This window comes from Struthio camelus, chromosome 12 (genome assembly GCF_040807025.1).
Source record: "Struthio camelus isolate bStrCam1 chromosome 12, bStrCam1.hap1, whole genome shotgun sequence".
Classification (NCBI taxonomy): domain Eukaryota; kingdom Metazoa; phylum Chordata; class Aves; order Struthioniformes; family Struthionidae; genus Struthio; species Struthio camelus.
In genome coordinates, this window is record NC_090953.1 from 22,831,122 (window position 1) to 22,855,920 (window position 24,799).

At 53.0% G+C, this 24,799-nt stretch overlaps 1 protein-coding gene across 7 annotated transcripts in view; it reads right to left on the bottom strand.

Moving 5' to 3' along the window:
• Nucleotides 1-24,799, bottom strand: part of LINGO1 (leucine rich repeat and Ig domain containing 1) — a 227,063-nt gene that overhangs the window by 72,234 nt on the left and 130,030 nt on the right. For all 7 annotated transcript variants that reach the window (XR_011143635.1, XM_068957895.1, XM_068957892.1 and 4 more), the window contains 2 exons: nucleotides 17,517-17,679; nucleotides 7,143-7,228 (listed from right to left, as the gene is read on the bottom strand). The gene's annotated coding sequence lies outside the window, so the exon portion shown is untranslated. The remainder of the gene's footprint in view (nucleotides 1-7,142; nucleotides 7,229-17,516; nucleotides 17,680-24,799) is intronic.

A 24,799-nucleotide genomic window follows, 5' to 3' on the forward strand; every position in this document is an offset into this window, starting at 1 on the left:
GGTCTCCTGAGATGCATGCCAGACCCAACTCGCTCATGGGAATGACTGAGTGAAGCAAGCTCAGCGGCTGCCGAGGCGGACGCAGACGCAAAGCCCTACGAGCTGGGACACGCCAGGCACAGCATACGCTGCATCCACGCACCGCTCCTGGGGCGCAAAGCTCATGTCCCAAGGCCAGGCAACCTCAGGCCGTACCGCAAGGTGCGGCTTGAGCACACCAGTCGTGGTGCGCACCACTCGGAGCCACCCCAAACGCTGGCCGCGGCTGAGTTCACCCGCCAGAGGTGCCTCTCCTGCATCACCCTCAGCATCCACCCAAATCCTCTTTCCCCAAGCTGGGCAGGGATGCGAAGGAAACTGCTGGGTGCCAGCCAGGAGCCTCCCCGACTATGCTATAACTTCCAGGGTTTGCCCAGCCTGAAGCACACCGAAGGCTCATTTTTCCACCGTGCCTGGAAACCTCCAGCTCCCATGGGGAAGGGGGCTGAGCATTTAGCTCTGCCTCCACCCGCGACAGCCCTCTCCCTGCCGCAGGGAGCCTCGCGAGCTGGCTCAGCCCTGGCAGCCGCCGGCTTGCTTCCCTGCCTCGCTAAGGAAGGTGCTCGAGTTGGAGTTGTGGAACTTGGCACATTTACTGTATAATATATGAACTCATACCAGTTTTATAAGGCCCTCTTGGCTCAAATCACATTGTAATTCTAAACAGCCCTAAACTCATTTAAATCCTAATAAAAGCACTGCCCTGCATTTGCATTCACTGCTTGCTGGTCCCTGCAGCTGCTGTGACAGCGGTTCCTGTGGAACTGATAATATTTGGGACTTTGTGTACCGGAAACCATCTCTCATAGGTGGGGTGGGGACTTGGCTTAATAGGACAATAAAAAAAATAGATGCAGGAAATGGACCTCTGAAGCAATTCAGGATAAGGCACAGAGCAGGCGGGTACCAAAGCTACCAGGGCAGCACAGGAGAGCCAGTGGCACCAATGACAAAACCTCCATGTGCCACCTCCTCTGGGCTGCATCCCAAAGGTCTCCGCTCCCTTCCCGGACCTCCTGCCTCCCCTGCCCAGGGCGAAGAGGAACAAGCCAGGCACACAGCAGCGATTGCTCCAAGAACACCACGAGGCACCTACAGGCAGCACAGCGAGGATTTTTAAGAGAGGACAGAGAACGGCCAACAGGAAGAGCCAGGGAGCAATAAGCACTACCTGCACCATGGGAAGGTCAGAGGCGAAACTGGGACAGGAGCCCCAAGTGGTGCCGGGACAGGGTGCACACGTGTGCCCTGGTGTTCCCATGGGGCAGGCTCCTACAAGGCAGGGCGGCTGCAGGAATGGGGCCACTTCACACCAGGTGCCCAGGGTTAGTGTGGCTCGCACAGAGCATGGCCAGGCCCATGTGGCTCCCCTCCTCGCCCCGGGCACAGCAGGAACATGCTGGTCCTGCTGATGCAGACACAACTGGGTGGCAGCCGCCCTCGGGGAGCTAACCCCAGCCTTGCCCGTGCCCCTGGGGAGCACCTCTCCCCGGCTCTGCTCCTCCATCGCTCCTGATCGGAGGCATCCACCTCTCCAGCCCCTTCCTCCATCCGCTTCTCTTCCCCCGCATCCAGCTCCGCTCTTTTCCAGCCCTCCGCTCCACTTGCCCAGAGCTTTCTGCCTCTCTGCTCTCGCCAATGCCATTAACAAGCTGCCCTGAAACAGTGAGATTATGAGCTATACCCTCGCAGCAACAGAATTACTAATTACTGAGATAAATGGGAATATCAATGATGAAAGTCAATATTATTGTCTCCTTCGTTCCTGTTTGTTTTATCTGTAGATGAAAAGACCACTCAGCCCATCTCCCCAGGATGCGGCTGGGCACTGGAACGGCTCCCAGCGGCAGGCTTGGCCACGGCCGGGCTCTGGTAAGAAATCACGTTACACACATGCTTGCAAAGGGCTCTCTAAATCAGCAGCTCTCCAAAGCTAGCATTGTCTTCGATTAATTCACAAAACCAGAGCTGCCTCCGCTCCCCACTCCGGTACCGGGAGAGGGAGGATTTAGGGGAGGGGGAAGGTGTAACGTGGGTGGAAGTGATTAATCGGGAAGCACGGCACAGCGCTGGGAGCGCTCCACCGCTTGGCTGGGCTCGACGCTCGCGCTGCCGGCCGCGTCTCGGGGTCTAGCCGTGGGACCCAGGCCCCGACGCCAGCTCTCTGGCCGACCCTGGGCAAGTCCCACGGCGCAGCTGCAGCCCAGCGGGTCCTCATAACCGCAACAGTGCCTCATTCGACAAGCCTGCTCCCTCTGCGTGCTCTGAGTCAGAGCTGCCGACTTCAGTGACAAGAGATGGTTTTTTTTTTTTTTAAGCACTATTAGCTCTGCGAGGCTAACACAGCAAAGAGCGAGTGAATGGGATGCTAATTTTGGTTTATGCCTAATAGCGTCATGAGAAGGCTTCCCGGCGCGGCCCCGCTCTACGCCCGGGCAGGCAGATGCGCTCCCTGCAGCGTCCGCCCCACGGTATCGCCAAAAACGCCCCCGTTCCCTTCTGCGTCCGCAGGCCATCACAGGGAAACCTTCATGGGAGCAAACAAACCCACTGACCGCCAGTTCACCCATCTCCAAGTATTTTAAATGCAATGATAACTTCTAACCGGTACAAATACAAACCGGCCCAGCCCCTCTCCGGGCTTACGAGGACACACGTCTGCTACCTCCCTCCAAACACAACGAAAAAGCCAGAGAACTGGAAAAAGCCTAGCAGGAGTAATTATGCCAATTTTTAAGAAGGAGATGGCCTGTCCTGAATTTTTCATGGAAGGTAGTTTTTCAAGCTTTTTTAAAATCCTTTTTCCTCCCCTTTGTACCTGTCAGGATGTAATTAAGCAGAAAGTATCAGAGCACAAACTCAACGAAATGAAGTGCCCTGCACGCCCACAGCTCCTGCGCGCCCTCGCTTCCCCGCTCCGGCTTCTTCTCCTCCAACTTCACGCGACATCCTGAGCTGGGCATACAGGGTGCCGTTTCCCACCCGTCGACTGCTGGAAAGCCTCCAGTGCCTTTGAGGCAGCTTGGTCAGCCCTCAGAGCAAGAGGCTGGGGCCAGACTCTTCTCCGTGGCACCCAGCAACAGGACAAGAGGCAACGGGCACCGACACACAGGAAGCTCCATCTGAACATGAGGAAAAACTTACTTCCCACGAGGGTGACTGAGCCCTGGCACAGGCTGCCCAGAGAGGTATTGGAGTCTCCTTCCCTGGAGATATTCAGAACCTGCCTGGACGCGACCCTGTGCAACGTGCTCCAGGTGACCCTGCTCGAGCAGGGCGGTTGGACAAGACCATCTGCAGAAGTCCCTGCCAACCTTGGCCACTCTCTGACCCTGCGAACGCAGTTACGGGGGCAGGCAATGCTTCCCACCCGACAGCTTACGCTGGTCGCTCTCACACAAGTGCTGACCAACACGACACTGCACGCGCTCCCGGCACAGCCGCGTTCCCACGCGCGAGCTGCTGTCCCTTCCTGCTCCTTCCCCGGGCAGCTCCCTGCCTGCACCCTCCTGCGCCTCCCTCCGAGCCGGGAGGGCCCCTTCCCAGGCGCCCATCTGCCGAGGCCGGCGGGGGCAGCCGGGCCGAGCGCCCGGCCGGAAAACGCAGCACTTTGGGACCCTCCTGGCAGAGGGGAAAGGGCCAGATCCTGCTCTTACCCGGCTCCGTGCTCCGGCGCGCTCGGGGGACGAGAGCAGGACAGAGGGATGGGGGAGCAGGGAGCTACTCCCTGCGCTGCCTCCAGCCACGGGGCTCGTTCGAGGAGGGCTGTCGCAGGTCAGACCTACCTAAACCCTGCCCTGAAAAGGGGGAGCTTTAAAATAAACACAGAAACAGGTCTTTCAGCTTTGAGCCCTGGGCTGCCCCTGTCCTCTTTTATAGGCTGCTTTCATAATCCGGATACTGGAAACTGAAGAAAACCAGAAGTCTGAGATGCTCCTGCGACACAGGGGCTTAATGGTAAACATGACCTATCGCAAGTCTGCGACTATCACGAGCACCAGCAATACCGAAGAGAGGGAGGCAGTTTCCGAAGCATTTACAGCATGCACATTCAGAGGAAGAGAAACATCCCTTTGAAACCACATAGGTTCAAAGATTTGTTCAGTTTAAACACCGAAAATTCATGCATTAGAAATCCGCTCAGGTTCAGCCCTGTCTCAGAGTTAAATAAAACCTCTGACCACATCATCTGGCCCCAAGTTTCAGTCTCCTTGTGGAGAGGGTTTACTCATATGCTTGAGGCTCAAATTTAGATCCTTTCCTCCAGGAATGGGTCCCGCCAGCGCTTGGCCAGGAGACACCAGCTCCCTGCTGCCGTTTCCAAACTGGGAAGAGCAGCTCCTCCCTCTGCCCCTCACTCAGCCTCTGAAAGCAACCTGGTCCGAATGGACCAGGCATGGAGCTGCTAGTGGAGAGATCTGGCTGAGAAATGCAGATTACATCCCCCTCTGTCATCCCAAATTTCCCTTTTTAAAAAGAAAAAAAAAAGAAAAACCACAGGGAAAAATCAAACCACCTAGGTGGTTTAAAAAAGAGAGAAAACATTCAGCTTTTACAATTGGGATTCTGGAAGAAAATATCAAAAACCAAAACAATCAAATGACTTTCAGTGCTTGTTTTTTCAGAGAGAACTTCAACCAGCCTGACAGCTTCCCCCTGGAATTCCGTTTTTGATAAAAGATCACTCGAAATAAATGCATTTCCGGGCTTGCTGCCTGCTGAGAAAGCATTTTGACAGAAAACTGCTGACTATTTCCACAGTCCCCCCGACCTTGCCCTGCCAGCATCTACAAACTCCAGCCCCGACACTGTGGGGACGCCTCACAACTACACCCTTTGCATGTAGTCTTCCCTATGGTCCAGCATGCCACAGTTTGCTCTCTGCTAATTAGATAACAGAGGTCCCAAGTGCCTTTCGTCACAGGATGGCCTGCTCTGCTCCTCCAAAGCTTCTGCACACTTGGGGCACCCTGTCACATGTGAGTGTCTCCCTTTGGGTGACAGCCAGCAGATATTCTCCCTGCCTTGCTCAGCACCCAGTCCTTTGCCAGCCGGGACCTGACTGAGGTGTACTACATGCGCGCCCTGTTGACAAATGATCCCACTCATCAGGCATCTGCTCCCGATACCATAGTGATAGAGCACAGGCCTGATGGCTAATCACTGCTCTGTCCCCGTCATTCCCACTCGCCGAGGCCGAACAGGCTGCTCAGTGCGTCGTGAAAGCCTCAGTCCAACCTGCGAACAAGCACCTGTAGGAATAAGGGTGAGCAGATCTACTCCTGCTTTGCAACCTAAAGGCAGACACCCATCTGCCACCAGAGCACAGGCTTCTCTTGGCTGGACAAGCCTCCCTTTTTCCTCACTGCCTCATCAAGGCTCTTCCTGCATCCCTGGACTTGAGTTTTCTGTTGCACCTCAATTTCCTCCCAAGAGCTGTTGGCTCTTCCTTCCTGGGGCCTGTCCAAGCCACCTGCTGTCCCAGTCCACTGCAAGAGACCTCAAAGCACAGACGAGTTCCCAGTTGGACTCTGGGCTCCGCTTTGTCAGGCAAGTTGCTCCGCGCGCTCGGCTGGGCTCACAGCCGAGCCGAACGCGCTCGGCCTCCAACCCCCACTCAGTTTTGACAGGATGTGAGTGCTTGGCTCGCACAGGCTCATTTTCCTTGTGCTCCACACTGTAAAAACGGCATAAAACCCCTTTGTCATTGTCTGGCTGGTCTCTTTTGCCCAGAAGCCATTCTGGGGTCTCATTCTGCATTCATGCATCACATGGCTTTACCGTAAAATAGGTAACGACAAGAAGCTAGAAATACCTTTCCACAAGCCCCTCTCGCACAAGAACATGAGGCCCTTTTTTGCATGCATCAGGTTGAGCCTATGCAGCCTGCTCTTTGCTTTGAGCAAAGAACATGATGTAAAGGGGAAATTATATATCCATGTGCATGCATTTGTGCATGAAAGCCAGTGTGGGCTTGCTGTTTTAATTCTCTCTTCTGAGCTCAGTGCAGACACAGGACGGTGCCTCGCAGGCAGCCCCCCGGGTTAGTGCCTCTGCTCTCCCTCCGAGCCGTACCCCAGGCAAAAGAATCCCTCCTGGCTGGCCTCGCCGCACTGACGGCCACTCTCCCTCCGCGGGGGAGAGATCAGTGTGCTCCGCCATCTCATACCAGCTTAGAGAAGATCCAGTTTGAATAGTTCCCCCCACCCTGCCCCAGCTCCAGTGGATAAAAGATGCCTGAATCATCCTGTTTTTTTTTCTTCTCTTCCTTTTTTCTTCATTAGGAAACTAAATTCTGCTGTTCACCGAAAGATCCCTTTGTTCTCTCCAGAGGACTGACGTTCTGGGAAATTGCCTAAGCCCAGTCAGCTCTGATGTTTGCTGTCTCACGCGTTGCCTGCATCAAACTGACAGTTCACAGATTTTAGTCTAGGATTTTGTATGTACAGTACAAGCTGAAACCTGCTCCTGTCTCCGGCTGTCCTGGTGAGAGAGCTGGGAAGCAGGCTGAGCCGGAGAGCGTGCGGCGCCATGCGACGGTAATAGAGACATCTCGCACAACGCTGGCTTTTGAGGGCACTCTCGCTTGCCCTCTCCTGGGAGAGGGAAACTTTCTGCCCAGCACCCTCCTAGGTCACCACACACGGCCATCCCTGCAGGCAGCACACAGACCCGTCTGCCTCTTGCCACCGCAATGTAAGCTCGAGTGAACCCACCTGCCCAAGATGAGCAGTATGCCCAGATGACAGCAGCCTCTAGACAAAAAACCTCCTTTCTCAGCCGTGATGATTTCAAAGAACCGTCTAAACATTCCAGACGTGTCTCATGGCTTCCTCAACTGCCCTGGGTAAAACCTGTCTGCATACAGACAGGATGGAGGGGATATTTCCTACCTCCTCCAGACAAGTGGGTAGGGTCTTCTCCAGGCCTCTGGTCAAAATCTGCATTGCCTAAAGCCCCAGAAAGACCGAGTAGCAGCCCCAGACCCCGAGAGGGCACTTCTACCACACTTATGGCAACAGAAATTAGTCCAGACTTGGCACAACCGAGACCTGTAAGCATCATACATTCGGCAAGACAACACCTCCGAGTGGTTGACCTACCCAAGTCAGATGAAGTCAGGATGCTGGGGGATCGGACGCCAGAGGCTTGGTGGGCTTTGGTCTCTCCTTTGCTTTCCACTCATGCACTGTGGAGGAAACAATATCACAATCAGAGCTTTAAGCCTGGCATTTAACAAAAGCAAGAAACAAACTAAAAAGCTGTGAATGCTTTTCCCCTCTCCCTCCCAAAACAGGAGCTCTTCTGAGCATAATCTTCATCCAAGCTGATATTTAAAAGCTATAAATCAGGTTGCAAAGGGCAAAAAAAACATGACTACCAACATTCAGCAGGCCTGGGACAACTATTACAGCTAGATCTCTTATGTAGCTGCCGAAAGGACCAAAATGAACTGCTTAATAGAAGCCATTTTCTAATGAAAATGGAGCAGAATTGTTCTTGGCGGGGCATTGATCCACTGACAGTTACAGGGTTGGCTCTGGGATAGATTAGGGCCAGGGCACTTGGGAATCATTTGCAGCAGTCTCAAGAAATACTGCATGTAAAAGTCCTCTTAAAAACTCCCCTCGTAAAACAATGCTGTGAGAATTTTTGCCTCTGTAAAAGCCCAAGATGCTCGCTGGGCAGCTGAGGCTCACAGAGCCTCCACTGAACCCCCGGCAGACAGCGGCGGTTGCACGGTCACGCTGTGACACCAGCTCAGCTTGCTTTTGGCTGCATCCACATCTGTCCCAATATTTGTGGCTACAGAGGCTGGAAGAGCAATAAAACGCTCTCACAGACGTGACTGGATCCCACAATACCACAAGAGCACAGAGTTACAAAGGGTCTTGCAGTTCAGGATCTAGGCAGTGAGGCCAGGAGGCTTTGCCTTAGGGAACTCTGGGTCCCAGGGATGCAGGGTGTTTCCGGGCTCCTCTTACACGTTTACCAGAGCTTTGGAGCTGCTGCGTTACAGCCAGCAACAGTCCAAAACGCAGCCCTGAGCAAAGCATGATCTGCGGTCCTTTGAACATGCTGGCCTCAGGCTTCGCTTATCAGCTTCATCTCTTGCCTTCCCCTGCTTCAGCCTCAGAAATGCTCAAAACACCCATGTAGGAGCTGCTGGCGTGAGTCCAGTTTGGCTGCCGCACGAGAAAGGTCACTGGTGCGAGAACCAGGGCTCAGTCCCAGGGTGCCAGTTAACCCGGCACCATGAAGGAAAGCCAAAGGGCCAGGGCTGCCCCAGCTTTGCTCCAGGCATCAGAGGTCCCTGCTCTGCCCACTCTGCACATCACTGCAGAACTGCTCCGCAGCACTCACACAGGTGGCCTGGATGGGCCTCAAAGCACTGAGCAAAACCAATCTCTTACATCCACCAAACCAAGCCCCCAGGGGCTAAAATTATTGACAAGACAGTCTTCAGATACTTGAGGGAAACCTGCCCTCAACTTGAAATCTGCAGCAATCGCCTTGCAAGAAAGCTCAGTGCCAAGCCTGGGAAGCAGCCCAGCGCTCAGCCCCTCCAGGACTGTGCTCCCCAGCACTGGCTGCACCCTTAAAACGTACTTTCAGAGACAGAAATCGAAACGCTGTTTGCCTGGAGTTTGGGGGGTACATGCCAGTCTGAACTCTCCACCCTGGGCAGACATCCTCAGCTCACAGCCCTCACTCTCCAGCCACGAGCTTTCACAGGCAGCAGTGGTGAGCCTGGTTCAGGCCCAAGCTGCATTTGGCTTTCTCCCTTCCTCAAAAGGTGGGTTTGGACAGAGGGAAGGAAGGAAGTGGTAGATTAAGAAAGGAAACAAGGAGTAAGAATAGGGAGAGAAAGAATAGGGGGAAAGAGAGAAAGACAAAAGGGGAGAGAATAATAGAAAAATATCCAAAGACAGGAGAAACAGGAGGAGGAAACGAAGAGGAAAGCTGAAGGGGAGACAGCACTGCAAAGCCTGGCCAGCAACAAAAGCCACCCATCCCGCCTGCTGCCCGAGACAGCAACACCCTAGAGCACACCAGGCCATCACATCTGGTGCCCCAGGATCAGCACCAAAGCATCACCCCCCCACCCCAGACCAGCACTTCACCCAACCCCAATGCTGCCCATCAGCCAAGCCAACTTACTGAGGAAGCGACAGGGCTTGGAGTAGCCTAGGGCTGCCTGGGGACACATGCTCTCCTGGCCCCTTGCAGAGCACGGGTGAGCCATGGGAGGCCGGGGTTCCCCGCTCCCTCTTCAGCAGGTGAGGTGTGCAGGCCACTGCCACAGCTGTCCCAGCAGAGTCCTGTACGCAACTGATGGACCACTGATCTGCCAACCTCTCCACCTCCTCCCTGCCCCCTCCCATAACCACCCCATGCATGGAAGATGACATAGCCGAGACAGGCTGCCAGTGGCCCAGTGCCCAAATTTGCTCCTCACTGGCCTTTAGCCTTCCTTCCTCGCTCCTGCCCACAGCCAAGGTACACGTCAGGGAGAGGAAAGTGCCAGTGAGTACGACAGCTTTGACTTTCCTCCCCTCATGTTGGAGGAAGAGCAACATCCCATATTGCCCCTTTTCTCTCCTGGAAATCATTTGCCATCACAATTTTCACCAGCGCAGGGGGGCATTTTCATCCTTTCTTGGAATAAGGAAATCATTTCTCTCAAGTCCTGGGTAGCTCCACAAGCGGGCTGTGAGAAGGTGCCTCAGGAGAAGTTCAAGCTGCCAGAGTAGGTTCCCACCCTGCTGTGGGATCCCATGTGTCCACTCCAGCCTTGGCAGGTGTGCAGCCCATCAGAGCCAGCCAGGTCTCTCCACTCCTCGCTGCTCTCCCTGGCAGGGACACCATGACTGACCCATCGGGACATGGGCTCACTGCCACCTCCAAGGCCAACCTGCAGGCCTTGGCAACCACCTGCAGAAGGAGGCAAGGGCCTTGCCAGGGTCACCTACACACAGCAGCCCTGTTCTCATGGAAACAGGTCCTCCACTGTCCTTCCCAGAGCTGAGACATGTTTCTGAGCAAGGAGAAGGGGACCATTGCTCCTTTGAGCATCTCACAACAGCACTTGAGGCCTCCCTCAGCCACCTTCCCTACTGCCATGCTCTCCCAGAGTTTCAAAAAAATGCCAGCAGGCACCAACTCAAACATTAGCAACCAAAACTGAAACTGCAGAGCTCTCCCCTGTCTCCAGGATGGCAGGTAACAAGTGCAAAATCCCGCACAGCATCACAACTCCACATAGTAAACTGGGGGAGCCACTTGATTTCCCCCTGCAAGAGACATACAGCTTGGCTTTCGCCACTGCATGGCAGGAGCAGGTCTCCACTCACCCACACACAAAGAGCAGCCTCCCCAGTTGCTCTGCCCTTCTCCCGCTCTGCTGTGGGGTGCTGGGCTGCAAGAGCGCCAAGCACACTGCCCCACTGGGGCTGGAGCAGCTTGGGGGGACAGCCAGGTCAGTGGCAGTAGCCTGTCCCCTGCAGTGCTTTCTGCTGCTCACATTTCCACAGCCCTCACACACCACACGAGTGCATCCTTTGCTTTTCAGTTTGGTGGCTTTTTACTCTCCCCAGAAGGGTGGTGCTGCTGTCTTTCAGTAACAGCACTTTGCTCTTCTACAGCCCTTCCTGTTTGCAGAAGCCCAGCATGAGAACAAGTGAAACGTCACATCACTGCAGCACATTCTCCTGTGATGGGATGGATGCAGCTGCTCAGAAATGAGGGATTTAAGCCCAGTGAAGATCTGGTCTGCATTAGACTTTTCAGGAATGGTTATCATATGAGATAGCCCAAGGAAAGCAAATACCTCAAAGGTGTCAAGTACCCTCAGCACCTACCGGCTTCCAATCAGGGTGCTCACAACCCCTGGCTAATTCTCACTATCAAAACATCCCCACAAGAGCAGTAAGTGAACCAGATGACTTGGAAAACACAAGTGGGCACAGATGGAACAGGGTGAAGTGTTCTCCCTCCCTTCCCATGCACAGCCACATGAGGAAGCTTTTGTGCCCAAGTACCTCTTGCATACACAGGATTTATAGCCCAAGTTAATAGTTTTTTGTTTGGTTGGTTTTTTAAGGCATGCTATTGACAACATTTCTTTGTGAACTCATATGTACTTAGCAAAGATTTAAAACACAGTTCCAGGAGACATTTTAAACCTCAGATTATTCACTCAGCAGACCACTTCTGAGCTTCACTGTTCAGAATTGGTGTGGGAATTTGCAATGTCGCAAAGCGATCCAGAGGACAAAGATGCTTTGGGGCAGATCATACAGTGATCCCAAAAGCTACCAGAATCACCCTAGAATGTAAAAGTCAGGAGCAAACCAACAGCCTTGCTGCAGGAGAACGTAACCTGCCCAGCTGTGCTTCAAAGGAAGTCTGAGGTCCTAGCATCACTGCAAGAGCCTAGAGAAAGCACTTTAAACTGGGAAAACGAGCTTGACTTAAATTGATGTGTAAAAGCAAAAAAAAATTTAAAGGCTAAAAACACATAAATGATTTTAACATATTCAGATGGATCAAAATCTGTTTAAGTGAAGAAGGAAAACAACTCCCCCACCCCAAACTTGTTGTGGGCTGGGATCTGCTTTTCAATCTTCCACCCACAGCAAGTATTTCAAACCCCTTTAACGTGAAAGGCTGCTTCCCATGACAGATCAGGGGACAGGGCCTGTGTGGGGAGCACAATGAGAAAGCGGGGCTGTTCGCCTGGTCCCCATCATTCTGTTCCCCAGGGAGACGTTCCTGCAGGAGAACCAGAGCCAAGAGCCTCCTCACATATGGAAAACCTTGCATTTTTCTCTGGAAGACGCCATCTGGAAGACACTGGAGTTTCAAAGAGTGGGAGCTTCCCCCCCCCCCCCCCCAAAGACTTCCTGCCCAGTCACCCTGAGCCTCTTCAGCCAAGCGGCAAGAAAGGAGAGAAGAGACATGGGCAAGCTGTGGTCAGCTAGAAGTGGAGGCTGAACAAAGCATCTGTGTGGAAGTAACAAGCCAGAGAGGACTACACTGGGAGAGAAAATACGCAGAGAGGAAGTGGGAGATGGGGCAAGTGAGACTGGTAAAGAGCAGGGAGCAACAGGGAGATGACCACCACAAGAGCTCACATTTGCATCGTTTGCAGCTTCACTCATTCATTTGCAAAGGAGAAAATGGAAAAGGCTGAGCTGAGTTCCCCCCTCAGACTCCAAAATCAGCCACCTCTTTGTGGCAGTCACCAGGTCCCAATCACATGCAGAACAGCCTCAGCCAGCATGGAGGCATAGTCTTTGCTGCTCCTAGGCCTCCATTCCCATTCAAAAAGCCCTTTGGAAAAGGTTTTCCACAGCTTTTCAGTTCTGCCTGCTATCTGCTGCCAAAGCTGCTTCGCTCACCCAGGCTGCTGGGGCAGCTAAGCCATCGCCAAGCAGCTGTGCCAGGCCAAGGCACTGGTACTCAGCTCCCACATCACACTGGGTTTTCTCTCCCCACAAGGCTGAAGCACACTCTTGTGCCCTTCTCCAGGGCAGCTGCAGCCAGACCATGGCAAGAAAGTTGCCAAATTCTTGGCCTACATTGGGAATCCAGGGCCCCAGGAAAAAAGTTTGCTGCTCTGGGCATCTCCAACCACAAGCCCAAATCATCCAGAAAGATCTTTGCTGTCAGAGCCACTCACCCAGTATGGAACCAACAGGACTCCTGCGATTGCCTGGAAGAGCACAGACCACCACTGCCAGTCTCTGGGACCAGACAGGCACCACTCCTCTACCATCAGCGCCACGCTGCAGACCCACGCTACACACTGCCTTTCAGGATGATCTCCATATGTCAAGGGACTTTCTACCACATCTTTCCAGAAACTATCCCTCCACCAGAAGTTAGCCAAAGGATGGATTTTCTTTTATCCCTTCATTCTCAGAAAGCCATCAACAGATCCTCCTGCAGGCCTTCTGATGGCCTCCCAAGCAAAGCTCTCCTCCTCTCTAGGGCATCCAAAAGCCAGAGATGACCTGAAACAGGCTGTTTCAACCACAAACACCACTTCTTAGACTGCTTGTGGCCCTTGAGCTCCCTCTGTCAGGCCCTAGGCAGCTGTGTCCTGTCGGGGCACACGTGATGCCTACATCCAGGCAGCTGAATCTGCCCCAGCCTCTCGGGCTGGAAGGGGCACAGAGAGGATGCAAAGACACATATACAGCCTGCAGCAGGGATCTGAGAAGATAGCATGCTTCTTTTAAGGGAGGAAAAAAAAAGTCCGTCCTCCTCCTCCATCAGCAGCTTTCCACAAGGAGGATCAATGCAGCCCACTGTAACTGCACTGTTGTTCCATTTTTAATTAATGAAAGAAAAAACTAATCATTGAATTAAACTTCTCATTACTGCAGCTGAATACCCACTAAGTAAATTTAATTACTGCACGAATTGGGTTTTTCCCTGCCTGTTTCATTAGCTACTGATAAAGATAAAGGGGGGAGGGGGGAGAAAGGGAGATAGAAAAAGAGAGAAAAGAGTGAGAGAAAGGAATAGTAAATGCAAAACAGAGGTAAAGGATTCAGCAAATTTCAGAAGGCTTCCACTATTGGGCTGGGCAAAGTGGTTTTGGAAACTTTTCCATCCCCTCTCCAAGCACCCCGGATGGATTCCTTGTGGAACAAACACCCCTTTCTCCAATCCACCTGCTCTCCAGGGGAGACCAACTATCTTTTAGATTCATATCATCTTTCAGAGTTTACAGTCCCACAAGCCTCTGCTCCCATTGTCTGACTGATATTTCAGGCCTGTTCCTCCTCCTCCAAGCAGCCAGAAGCCAATGCTGTCCTATGGCAATACACACACTGAACAAACACCAATGACTTGGAGGACACTGGATCAAGGTCCCTTACTGAACATTACTTTCTGCTGTCTTGCCCATTATGGCCACTTAGAAAGTCCCAGAATTAGTCCCTTTTCCTTAGAAGGCCTACATCCTCTCCCCATTTTGCAGTCATGAAAACCAAGTCAGAGCTTTCCCAGGGCCTAACAGGCAAGAAACGGGCTCAAAGACACAGAATCCAGGTGGGTTCAAGCCCACCCGAAAATGACAGAGGTTCAGGCAGACCTAACTGCCTTCTAAGGAAGGGCAGGCACTGTTTTCAGAGCTGCAACCCTTCATCCCTTCCAATCTCAAATAGCTCTGAAAGGCCAGTGTTTGCCTCTGTGATAAAGGCAGGAAACCCTGAATGCTTCAGAAAGGAGCTAGCGCTGACAAAAGCACGAGGAGCACATAAGAACGATGCCAAACGCCTGCTGTCCTACCACATATCCCAAGTACCAAGACACCTGCCCAATCTCCTTGTATTTTAAGCCTTTTTACTGGAGTGGGAGTCCTGCATGCTCTGAATGCCGGGAGCTGGGGGACGTGCCAGCAGCAGGCTCCTCCTAAGAAAGCAGTAACAACATTATCCAGCTTCCTCCCCACAGTGCAGCACCGATTTTGTCACAATTTTGGGTGTCTCCTACTCTCCCGCTGCAATCCAGCCCTCCACTCCTCCTTCCTGATGAAAGGCATCAGCCAATGTGGGGCACACACAGCCACGTACTGGGGAGGAACCTGGGGGCCTCTGCCAAGCACAACAATTTCACTTCCAGCAAGTGCTTGGCAAAGTGCATGCACGTGCACCTTGGTTTCCATGACCACTTACGCAGTGTGAATGTTAATAAGGTCACACTTAGGATAAGCTGGGGGTGGAGGGGGTGTAGCCAGTGAAAGATACAGCTTCTTTCTCTAAAGAACTTCAAGATGTTCAGTTGAGCTGAAAACACTATTGGAAGGACCATCCAGGTGCTAACAGTGATGGGATTTGGCAGGTACCACCAGTCCATCTCCTTCCTGTCATTAATGGGAAAAGAGAAGACCATCCAGGCCTCTTCTACAGCTAGGTTGGGTGGGGGCTCTTTGGTACAATTTGGGGGAGATACTACCATCCATCTTCCTTTCACTGGCAGCTTGTGGTCCTCAGTGTTCAACTGCTGCCGCTCTACAAAGACAGAGATGCTGCTGGGAGAAAGCCCTCATTCCTGCAACTTTGCTACATCTTCTGACCCCAAATCAAGCCTACATGCACTTGAACCCCAAGTTATACTCTTCCTTGCATGCCTCAGCAATGTAAATCAACTCTTCATTTGCCTTCACTACTCCAGAGTCTTCCAGTCCCTTCTTCCCTGCAACTTCCACAACACTTTCCTGCTCGGGCCAGGGGGCTCATTCCATGGCTGGGTTCCCCCTGCTCAGGCAAGCCCAGCTGCACAAACCCCTCCAGGCAGACAAGAGGGTCCCCTTCAGTGTCACACTGATCTCCCCCACCTGCCCAGCTCAGTCCCTGCTTTGACAGAATCGTGGGTTCCCACACCAATGTTGGCAGCAGGACAAGCTACGCAAGCTCAGATCACAAAGCCAACCTCTGTGGATGGCGGGAGTTACACGAGCCAAGCTGTTTCACCACGGCTTCTTTGACAACAAGTCTGTTTTGTCTGTGCCGGCAGCAAACTGGTCCTAATCCCATAAACTCTCTGTAGCAGGCACTGCAATAAGGCAGTCAGCTGGAGCTGGCCAACTTTCTCACAGCTTTATCCCAGCTCTTTATCCAGTGAGTGCTGTCCTGCCCTCGAAGCACAGCAAGATGGCAAAGAAGATTAGTGTTCCCCTTTCTACCTCCCCGAGCTTAGGAGGGAGGGTCACAGATAGGACACAGGAGAGGGGAAGGCATGGATCCAGTTAACATGATTTGGAAGCATTAGGAGAGCAGAAAATGCCCAGATAAGCCAGAAAGTGACTTTGTGGAAAAGACGGACTTTCTCAGATGCTCCATGGGAAAGAAATACAGGCACACACTGCTTTCTGCAGGGGGTAAACCAGGCTGGCTAGGACCTGCCAGGTAGGTAATCACCCCAGCCAAGGAGGCTGGCTCAGGGGCAGCCTGCTGCAGCAGTGATCCAGCCCTGCTGCTTTTGGCCACCTCTGAAACCCCCCCTGCAAGAGCAGGGCCAGAAGAGCCAACGTGGACCCTGCCCCTCCAACCAGACACCACCACCCTGGAGCTCCGCGGGGCCGTGACAGCCCCAGAGCAAGAGCAGCCCCCGGCACAGGGAGCGCTCGGCGGCGAGCCGCCCATGCACCAGCATGAGCTTTCTGCCTCATCTAAATTTAGCTTCCACAAAGTCTCTCCTGCAATCCCCTAAGTCACTGGTACAACATGTGCTGCCACCACCACAGGCTCTTCCCAACCTCTCTCTGAAAAAAAAATTAAAATCAATCCGTACTACATGCTTCAGAGATCTGACGCCCTCGCACAGAGCAAATAACCTCGCGGGTTTTACAGCCACCACGCTCCCCGCTCTCTACGCTGTATTACTAATGACAAAACTGCCTCCTACCACCGCAACCTGTTCCTCAGCACGCCTGGGCCCCTTCCCCAGCGAGGGCCGCTCCGAGCAGGAACCGGCCCTTCCTCTCCTCCCTGCTCCCTCGCCAGGCTGCTTTCATGCCCCGCAGCGCGAGACGGGTCTCACTCGGGGCCCGCCAGGCCAGAAACCCTGCTCTAGAAACCCATTTCTTCAGCTTTCCACCCCGACAGCAGCATATTTTTCAAGGACCTGGGTGGGCTGTGGAAACACGTTTTGTTCGGTTGCTTTTCTTTTCTCACTTGAGCCAAAGCAAGTAATTTAGGTCAACTGAAATCAGATTTTTTTTCCCCCTGGCCAAAGGACAAACGGGAAAAAACCCACCCCCGCAATAACCTGGGACTGAATGAAACATTGTTTGGTCTGAAATGAAGCTTCCATTTTGTTTGTAGGTGGCTTCCCCCCCACACTTAAGGGAAAAAAACTAGAAAAATTTCAAAATGAAATGTCATTTTTTGAAACAGATGGCTGAAAGGTTTCATTTTGAAAATGTCAAAAATGAAACTTTTCCATGTTGCACATTTCCCCCCCCCCAAACCACTTGCTAAATATGACCTGAATTCGTGAGCTGTTTCTGCTGACTGAAACTCGAATTATTCGGTGCATAAGCTGCTCGCTCAGAGCCTTTTGCCCAGCCCTACCCTGGGCGTCCCGCTGGGGCGCGCAGAGAAATTCGCACTAAGGGAACAGGAAAGCGCACCAAGCAACGAGCCCTGCTCCAGCTCCCTCCGCGGCCACCCGCTCCCTTCTGCGGTCACCCTGCCATCCTGCCCCCTCTGGGTTCACCATCTCGTCTGCCAAACAGCTCATTCCCGTTTTCCACCGCAGAGCTGATGGGCGACGCCAGCTCTGCTCCCTTCCACGAAGGCAGGGCTGGACTCCCCAGCTTCGGCACGCCAGCTCGCGCGAGGCACGGCGGGACGGGAGCCTCGGCACAAACGCGCAGGAGGAAGGCCAGGCCGCCAGGAGAGCTGGCTAAACTCCGCAGGAGATGCTGCTGGCGAGAAGGAAGAAGTCCGAGGACTTACCGTTGCAGCAGTCCTTCACAGCTTCGCTTCAGAGTCCGGTGGGGCCACCCGCGCAGAGGAGGAAGAGGATGGTGCTGTGTCCCCAGGCAGGAAGGACAGGGCTGTCCTGCCTGTCTCATGGGACCCAGCGTGGAGCAGCTCCGTCAATCCTGGACACGCTTCCCTGCAAGACAGGAGAGCGGGGAGAGGGTGAGTAGGTGCTGAAGAGAGAAGGATTCAGTTCGGGCACAAAAGGAGGAAGGTGTCAGGCAAAACAGAGCAACTGCAGCACTGACAAGTCAGCACAGCTCCCAGACCCTGCCGACCCAATTCTGGCTGGTGAATGAGACACTCGAGTTTTTAGCACATCCAAAGCACAGAAGGAAATATCAGCCGGGAACCTGGTGTGACAGGCTGCAGGACAGGGAAAAGCTTCTGGACACACTGAGGTTTGTACAGCACAAGTGGGCCTGACTAACCAAGGCAGCAGGACCCAAGGGAAACCCACAGCCCAACTTCAGCTCGGGCCCCTGCCCTGCTACAGCATCCCCAGAGGAAAATCCATATCCCCCCTTCCTCGCTTTGAAGCTGATAGACCCGCTATTCACCAGTCCTGGTAAAGTGGCCCTGAATCCAGCCTGGCAGCCAGGAGCCCTCGCAGGGATGTGGCACACTGCAAGCGGGTGACAATATGTTTAGGGGAGAGAGGTAATAAAATAATAATCTGCACTAATGCAGTTCTCTCCCTCCTCAGAGGGCTGGACTCGCATCTGCCACCTAGTCCTTCTGACCCTGGGTGCCAGTGAGCTTTCACGCCCACTTTCACCAAGGGAAGGGAGGATCAAAGCCAAGAGGAGGTTAAGGGATTAGAGCAAGGTCGTGGCAGCGAGCAGTGTCAGAGTGATGGCGCGGGCTCTCCAAGGCCTGGCTCTTCGCCACCTGCTCAGTCTGTTCTCTGACACCACGCTCTCCCGTGCCAAGGATTTTAATCTCTTCTTGCCCTGCTCTCAAGGTGCACTCGTCCATCTGCTCTCCAGTCCAGGGATTTTTGAGCCCATGACTATGGGAGAGAGAAGCAGGTGAACAAGCACCACACCAGAAGCAAACCCAAGCAGAGGACCTGCACTGCTGGAGAACACGTACAAGACGGATTAATCCCTCCACCAACAGCCATGCCTACAGCCAGTCATTACAGCTGGCCCAACACCATGACAGCATTCACAGATGACAATCCAAAAAGACTGCCCGCATGGCCTCTCTTCAAGAGGAGGGATGATGTTAGTCCCAGAGACCTGGCCAAAATATAATCCCAGGCAGGAGATCTAACCCCCAAATAGGGAACATGCCCAGGGCTGAGCAAATCTTACAGGCAGCAAACCCTGGCCCCCTCCCCTGCCCTGAGCCTGAGGGAGAGGCAGGCAAGTGGTCTGGTGCTACTCCATCACTGCCACTGTCTTGTAACAGGACTTTGGCAAGTCACTATTTCTACGTCCAAGGCCTCGACTTCAGTTCGACGTCCAGGGGATATTGCAATGCAGGAGGATAACAAGCCTGTTGAACTGCCTGCCCAGGCCTGCCTCCAGCTTTCAGCAAGCAGGGATCAGCTTTCGATTACAAAGTTCACAGTCCAGGAGCTTTCAAGTATGAGTGAAGCCCAAATGAAGTCTGGCAGCTCCAAATTCTTCCTTGAATTTGGGCTTTCAGCCCTCAGGGGAGGAATGGAAATTTTTAAACTTTTAATTCTTCTTCTCTCTCTCAAATTACTCCAATGTGCTGACCTCAGAGACCCTGCATTTCCATGGCTATACTCCTACAGCTGGTGCTCCAAGGAGCTGTAGGGTTCCCCAAGGAGCACAACACAATGGAAACATGAAGAACATCAGCAGTGTGTGGCAGGGATGAGCAAAACAGGTCAGATTCAGGAGAAAGGTCTCAACAAGTTTTAATCCAAAAGTCATGGCTATTACAGTCAGGTTTATGCTACACAAGAGGCCAGCTAGGAAAATCATATGCCATAAGACCCTGTAAAACAAGAGCTGATACCTAAATCTGAGATCCAAGAGTCACAGACAGAGTTCAGGTGAGAGATTTTGGTTCATTTTCTTTCCTTCTTGCCTCTGGCTCAGCTCAGGAGCAGAGGCACTGGAGCACTACAAAAAGCATTACCCTTCCAGCACAAGCGCACACCAGGAAACACCGCGACTGGTGTCAGAAAACCTGTTCTTCTGGGATCACTAGCTTGATTTCTAGATGCAAGAGGATTAGATGAAGCTTAGACTAAGCATCCAACAGTATCAAGCCATGTGATGATGCTCAGCCACTACTACTGCTTAGGTAACACGGAGACAGATTTATCTGCTAAGAAAAAACGTTTGCTCAGAGAGCCCTCCTCAGTGCAAAGGCAGGCACTTGCCAGGTCCTCAGTAAAGCACTCTGCACCTATAGGGTTGGGCTGAAGACATGGCTGTCTGCAGACAGAAGTCTGTCAAATGAAGTCACATGGAATAAGAGGCAGACTTGATCTAAACTCAGACAACCACTGAAGTTCAGAGGAGTGGGAACTAGAAACTAAGCCCATCTGTTCCCAAAAATATTGGGCTATCAGCAAGGTGAGAAGGCTGAAAATCTAAGCTATAAAGAAATCCAAAGCGCTCAGAAGAGAACAAATGAGCTGTCCACCAGGGATGAGATGCCAAGTCTCAGCTCACTCCTGGAACAAATCCGGAGATCTCAGCGCAGACCTTCCCTGCCACCAGAAAGCAAAAAAGGAAATATCTTTAGGAAGGGAGCTCCAGCAGCACGCGGATCCCCTGCGTTAGCCAGCCTTGGCAGAGACGAGGAGAGACAATCTGGACTTCCCAGACCTCGCGGACTAGCTGCACAAAGGGTGCCGGCAAGGGAAGGGAAACTGAGGCAGGCGCCGGGGAGGCGCGAAGGCAAGGTGCTCTCCCAGGCAGCAGATGGAGCAGCGACAGCCCTGAGCTCGGGGGCTGACCTTGCAGCGAACACCACCAGCACAGCGATGCCAGCATTTGGCAAACACGCCTCATAGCATGGAAGTGTTTTTACAAAAAAGAATATTAAGTGATCAATCATCAGTGTTAAAAACAGCTAGTTTTGACATGCCTAGAAGAGAAGTACTCTTTTTCCCCTCGAGCCCACTTCTCATTTTGAGAATCTCCTTTTTTCTTTTAAAAATATAACTCCCGCAAATTCCAAAGAAAATCCTTCAGTCAAGTCCAAATACTCACCTTGAATTTGACACATTCATTCAAATAAATCATTCTGAACCCAAATCAAACCTCTACATTTTTCTTTTCCCCATGAAGGAACAATGCTAAAAAACCCAGCCAGCCCGGAAATCCATTTTTTGCCCAGTTCCTGCTAAAAGTCAGGACAGCAGAGCGTTGGCAGGGCCAAGCTGGGAACGGAAGTGTGGGAGGTAACAGCCAGGTGGGATTTGGAAGTGCTGCCTACAAAGCACCTCTTGGTGCCAGGACATTAAAAAAAGCAATTTTTACATAGCCTTTATCTCTAAGACAGTGAAATACTGAAGCAGCAGAACTGACTCAGGAGCAGGAAGGCAGCTCCTGGAGGGTTAGGGAATAGCATGAGGCTCCTTGGGGAGCTTGCAGGGAAACTGAGGAAGATCTGGGAGCCCTGCCCAGGCCAGGAGCCCCGGTCCCACGCACCACACAGGGCACCTGGCACTGGGGTACCATGTAGCACCGCAAGCCAGGCTGAGCCAGGCCAGCAAAGGAGGTGCAGCCTCTCACGTTTACAAGGAGTAAAACTCATCAGATTTAGCATCGAGTATTTATGAGCATTGAAAAAAACTTGCCAGAGGGAATAAGAGGGCTTTCTTGTGGCTGGCAGCTGAACGGAATAAATCTATCCAGTGGGCATAAATTGTTTAAGCAAAAATCCCTCTTGAATATTTTGGAAAAAAATAGCAACAGAAAAAAGGAAAGAAAACTCTGAACCCTCATCGTTTCTCTCAAGGTCAGAGCTGTTGTTCTCTTCTATGAAGGAGTTAAAGAACACACCTTTCACTAGTAAGTTTAACTAAAAAAAGAAAGATTTAGAAAGGGAATGTATTACTGCCTGAACTGACATCACACCCAGGGAGCCCTGCTCTGCACCATTACCCCCCCAACCCGAGCCACTTTCCTCACCTGCAGCCCCCAACCCAGCCACATCAGCAGGGTGCAGCTCAGCCCTGGTACGACTATCCCACCCGTGCTGGAAACAGGCTGAGAGCAGGAGGAGACGACATGGTAGGGGCAAAGGGACACTGGGGAGATTTGATGGGGATAATGCCAAACCTCAGCTGTCCGAGTCCTGCAGAAAGGGCTTGCAGGGCAGTCATCTGTGCCCACAACACCCATGCATCCCCTTCTGACTCCGCAGGAGCCCGTGCCTTCCCGGCTGCTTTTCTAAGGGAGCTCTCCTTGCCTCCCTGCTTTTCATCTCCTCCAGCCTCAGCACTGATTTTCCACCCAATCCAGTCCTCCTCCTCGCTCAGCAAGTAGAGCTCCCAACACAAAACAGGCTGCTCCATGGAGGGAAGAGCAAAAGCACAGCCAAGAGCAGCCTCAAGAAACTGGACAGGGTGCCCACTGATGAGAGAGATAAGCAGCAGAGAAAAGCTCAGAGAAAGCCGGCATATGGAAGGAGTGTCTGGCAGGGAGACCAGTGGGAAGACAGCTTCTGTTACGGGACAACTTGATTAATTGTGGGCCGCTGCAGATGTGGGATACGTGAGCATCGCATCCTCTGCTGAGACAGCTGATTTGGGGCCCTACACATGCTGACTGTAACACTGGCAGATGTCTTCCAGACACCGGGCAGAGAGCACCAGCACCTCCCATCATCCCTGGGAACAAACCCAGCTGCAGCAGGCAGCAGAGACAGAGCTGTGCTGTGGTACAGGACAGCAGGACCCAGGGGCAAGACATCAGCCACCTGGGCTGTAGCACTCGAGGAGAGAAGCCATGTGTGCGAGATAACAGGATCCCAAGCCTCCTCTGCTATTATGCATAGGCTCTGCTAAGGTTGCTGCTTTAGTGCACTGCAGGCACTAAATCAAGGGGACATTTATAACCCATGGTGCAGAGAAGCAGCTGCTAAAGGTGGCCACTGTGAGTGCCTTCACCCCAGGTGAAAGACTCCATGAAATCTCAGCTGACAGGAAACAAGGTGGGAAAATAAGTCCTTCCTCTTACCTACTGCTCTGGAAGGGGAGCACCAGGACATCTCTGGGCACCTGGGGTAAGTGAGGAAACACCCCCAACAGAGCACCAAACTGAGCTCAGTGCCAGACACGGTCTCCAAGATCTGCCCTGCTTGGAGGGAACACAAACCCCATGGGATGCTGGATCTTGGCCTTACTGGCAGAGCCCTGGCATGGAGAACTGCACCATGTACCACTTGGAGAGCACTTGTTTGGAGCAAATGCAAGGAAGCGCTCCCTGGAAACAATATTGCCCAAGACCAAGCCTTGCCAGGGCTCTGCACAACACAGACTGGCAAGGCAGCAATCTAGAGCACTGAGCTGTTTCTGGTGGCAAAACAAGCCTTGCTGCTTGCTTTGTCTTTTTCACTGTCCTTGACAGCAAGGCTAGCTGGAGCTAGCAAAAAAGGGGGCAGCCTCTACAGGGAGCAGAAGGTGGCTCTTAGGAGCAGCAAGCACTGCTCCCTACTTCCTCCCATCCCAACAGCTAACCCAGCACATCAGGGCTTTCCATCCAGCTCTGTTCCTTCCTCCTTCCCCTGGAAGGAACAGCCAACCTTAGCCCTGGCAAAGATCCAGTGTGCCCACAAGCTCTGAGCCATCTTCCCAGCCCTCCCCTTCTCTTCACCATCAATTTCTTCCCTGTTCCTCCCCTTCTCCCTGGTGCTGCAGCAGTTTCTGGCTTGTTTTCTGGTGAGTGAGGAGGGGGACCCCTTCCTTACAGGTTCAGGAAAGTATACTACTACGCTCAGCTGCAAGCAGAGGGGTGATTGACTCTAGCAGAGGGCTGGGGGCATGCACAAGCCCCCATCTCTGCTCTTTGCCATCTTTGCTCTCTGTCTGCACAGCCAGAATTTACCCCAGCAGACTCAGCAGGGCAGCACCTCTTGCCCTAGCCTGGGATCCTACCCTGAGGAATACCGCGTCAGGCAAGGACGGGGCACACCAGCCCCAGGCTCTGCCTCCATTGCCTGCAGGCACCTCCTTCCCTGCTGTGTCCTGCCTGTAGACATAACCACTCTGAGCAAGGATGGGCTGTGGCCCATACGTGACAGCAGCTAGCACAGCAAAGGAGCACTGGCATTGCCAAATACCAGGAGGGCACCAACAAGATTACAGCTGTTGGAAGCAGCCCCTGGGGGGAGCTTGCACCACCTCATCCCTGTCCACCCAGGGCTCTGATCCCAGGGGCAGTCATCTCCTGGAGGTGGCTGAGGAGAAGGGGAGGCAGAGGAAGATAAGGCAAGAGCACAAAGGAGCCAGCACACACCCATGAGAGGGAGGAGAAATGGATAAACTCAGCTCTGACTAGCACAAAGGCAAGAGCAGAGGCAAGGTGCACTGAAATGGGATCTCAAGGTCATCGCGTGTTGTGCCAACCAGCACACACATTAGCTTTCGTCAATAATTCAGCACGCTGGGTCAGCGAGCGGAGCCAGGGAGGGGGCTGCAACTGAAGGCTGGCTGCTTCCTTCAGAGGCCCAAGGGGGATGGATGAAGAGCCCCAGGAGCTCTCCACTGTGCCATATCAGGGCAACAGGCATCAATCTCAAGCCTGACAGACTGAAAGGGCCTTCTCCAAAATGTCTAGGTGACCAAGGCTAAGCAGCTGTAAAATTTCCGTAACAAAGCAGTTCAGGGCTAGGGACTTTTTTGGCCAGTTAGGGGGACGGGCTGGAGAGAGGAGCCTTTTCTGTCCCTGGTCCCAGCTTCTTGTTTTATCTGCTCATCTACAACCTGCTACAACTAGAGTGTCCTTGCCAAAAGCGCTGAGAACATACAACCCCATGGAGACCCCTGGGCCTAGACTAACCAGAGCTACCAGCTTCCCCCCAAGACCCACTGCTAGGGCTGATGCACCTGAAGCTGTGGAAGCATCATAGCAGGAGTGACCAGGAAGAGACACCAGCAGGGCTGAGGGCTGTAGCACTGCTACAAGTGCTGGATTTTATTCTCCATAGCTTGGCATCCATGTGCCTTTTCACTAGGGCAAAGGGAAGGCCAGGGATGGGACAGGAAGGTACCTCAAAGGGCAGCACAGCACTGGAAGATGATGGGCAACAGGGAAACT